Consider the following 3,123-nt stretch of genomic DNA (forward strand, 5'->3'; position numbering starts at 1 on the left):
CATTTGAAAACAGTGGATCGCTATGAGAAAAATTGTACTCTCGCTTCCATTCTTCATAGTTCAGAGAAGATTTGTCCCCATTTCGTTCTCTGTCAGAATGTTACGGAGACTTTTGTTCCCATTTTGTGATCTTAAAAATGTTCCCCAAAAGTATTGCAAGCATCTTGTTCGCTTTGGGAACGTTCCCCGGGGCTTTGTTCTTATATAATCCCCTTTGAAAACATTCTTGGTAATTTTTTTCTCGCTTTAGTTCTTGTGAAAACAGTCCCGAGGGGTTTGTTATCATTTCGGTTTGGGGGTTTTAAGCGTTCTTGAGAACAAATTTACCAAAGCGACATTTAGTTTTGATCATACTTAACTTAATACATTATTATAAGTACTATAACCAACTCAAAAACCAAATTTTATAATATATATGTACATACATATGGACACATACACATATATGTATATATACTCTAAATTTTCAGTTTTCACAATTAATCACAATTAATAAAGACTTACTTTATTGTTCACTGATGTTTGCGCTCTTTAAAACAGTTTGTTCAACAAATTTACATATATGTATACATAATTCACGTATCACTTTATTATTATTTTTTTTTTCTTGTTTCAACAATTCAAATGTAAACATAATCAATTTAAATTTAACTTATAATTTGCATTAATATTTTTTATAATATTTATTGCTTTTAACATTGATTCTCACATTTTTCCACAACTTTTCCATCTATCACTTTTCCGATGTCTATTCTTTTTACTGAATTTTTCTTTTCCTAAAAATCATTTTTCATTTCTAATCACTTTTCTTAACTGCAATTCTCATAATAGCCATTTATAATGGCATATAATATATCAATCACTTAAATAGAAAAGTAAACAAAGCCCGAGTTTGAAAATTTTAGCTTTTCGCGCAAACCACTCGTTCACTTGAATCTCTCGCAGTTGTAGTTCCGTGGCGAAATATGCGCGCGCACTCTTTCACCGCCAACAACTGACAAAACGAAACTGAAAACTCCAACTAAATCGACCAACTCAACCAGCTACTAAAAATGCAAACAAGCAATACTCAGAGATACGAGCGTCGTATATATGTATATATATATATGGATATACATATACATATATACTAAATACATACATAATTTTATAGGAACAAATGCTTTAGTTGTATGTGTTATGTGCAGCATATTTAGATACCCTATAGGAATATGAAAATGTTTATGAACAGGTTTCGCTTTAGGATCGCCTTTTTTGAAAGTTACCTTCCAGATCGAACAAAAAAAACGATTTTTGTATCGATTCGAAACGAAATAAAAATAATCGATGGAGAAAGAAATTGTCAAAAAATAAATCGAATATATAGGGAAAAGACTGATAAATAATATAAATATATACGACTCCTAATATCCCCGCCAAGTTTCAGCACGAAATTCGTGATAGTTTTGTGAAAACACCCAAAGGCCAACCCGAAGAGAAACTCTGCTTGGTCGGACAACACTGAACTTACAAACATTTGTTTTAAGTAATTTTTAAAACATAAATTTTTCATGACGGATTATCCAAAAGCTAGCAGATAGCTCGCAAACCGTAAATGAAATTACAAACATTTATTTTAAGTAATTTTTAAAACATAAATTTTTCAGCCTAGCCGATAGCCTTGGTAGCTAGTGCTATAAATGTATTAATTTATAATTTTAATTGTAAATTAACTAATAAATAATAATAATAATAAATTTTTCATGGCGGTTTATCCAAAAGCTATCAGATAGCTCGCAAACCGTAAATACTTTTGAAAAAAAAAATCTGCGATAAGGATTTTCTATATATGAGCATTCAACAGAAACTTCATAAATTCTTAGCCCTACTTGAGAAAATTATTACATTTTTCTTCGAAAAAATTCAATGGACCACAAAACTGCATACTCAAACTTTTTCAATAAAGGTAATTAGGGAGTGCACATTTTTAATGTTTATGTTGTAGACTTAGCCATAACCAAAAAATCTACAGAAATTCGAATCGGGAGGGCCCGACAAATGATATTCGATTTAAAAAACGCATTTCTATTTGCAGATAGTTTTTCTATAAACATCCTAAAGGTATTGAAGAAAATTAGCACAAAAGTTTTTGTTTCACAAAACTTTTTGTTGTTTTTATGTAATTTTTTGGAAATATTTAGCAACTAGAGGAGAAGAAACCTTTACAAATTTATAGTAAATATTTGTAGAAGTTAATTAGGAAACGTTTTTTCTAACAGCGGTCACCTCTCGGAAAGCAATGGCAAACCTACGAGTGCATCTCTGCCATGAAAAAGCTTCTGATAAAATCCATATGCCGTTAGGAGGCGGCGTAGGTAGGCCCCTACATTTGTGTAACAGTAACATATTTGTGCACAAATACTTTGGTCTTATTAACGAGACTTTTTTCAAAAATAAGAAGGAAAACTTTTATTTTAACATTGTACAAGAAAAAAACATATTGCAAAGAAAAAATCTGTTTATTTTCATAACAAACTTTCTTTCACAGAGTCAAAAATATTTTGTTATGAAAGAATTTTAAAAATTATAATCAATACAAGGAAGAAACATCCGATTTTCATTTGCAATTCATTCGGTAAATATCGTATAATTGGGATTACTCCACCTATTACTTTATATCTTAATTCAAAACATGCACTGGCGATGAAAACCGAGTGCATGTATGACATTTTATTACTTACAGTAACATAACTTTTTTAAAAAATTTGTTTGAAGTAATCAAAAAGTGTTCCACCGTTTCATCTTCTTTAAGGCAAGATGGGCAAATGGACTTGTAATTTACGCGTATCACAGTCAGGTATTTATGCCACGTGAAATGACCAGTCAGCAGTCTAGCAAGTTGTCTGCAACATGAGTTTTGCCCACCAGCATCCCCTCGATGCCTCTCAGTCATTTCTGAGCGAAGTATTCACCCATTTTCTGATGGTGGCTTCGATTGCCGAAGGTGGGAGGTGCGGACCGAGGATTGCCTGATCTGAGGCAACTCCGGCCAAATGATCAGATGTCTCATAACCACGTTTTCCAGAGTGACGTGACACCCAGAGTAAAACAACCTCGTTATATTCACCATCATATTTTAGTCGA

The 3,123-nt window shown here is 32.1% G+C and overlaps 1 long non-coding RNA gene across 1 annotated transcript in view; it reads right to left on the bottom strand.

The window, feature by feature from the left end:
- LOC108381949 (uncharacterized) overlaps positions 1-608 on the bottom strand; it is a 3,716-nt gene extending 3,108 nt beyond the window's left edge. The window contains exon 1 of the long non-coding RNA XR_001849657.1: positions 505-608. This is a non-coding gene — a long non-coding RNA (uncharacterized LOC108381949). The remainder of the gene's footprint in view (positions 1-504) is intronic.
- Positions 609-3,123: the final 2,515 nt, after the last annotated feature.

The sequence above is a fragment of the Rhagoletis zephyria genome, unplaced genomic scaffold (assembly GCF_001687245.7).
Source record: "Rhagoletis zephyria isolate East Lansing unplaced genomic scaffold, Rhagoletis_zephyria_1.1 Rzeph_scaffold_24509, whole genome shotgun sequence".
Taxonomy (NCBI): Eukaryota; Metazoa; Arthropoda; class Insecta; order Diptera; family Tephritidae; genus Rhagoletis; species Rhagoletis zephyria.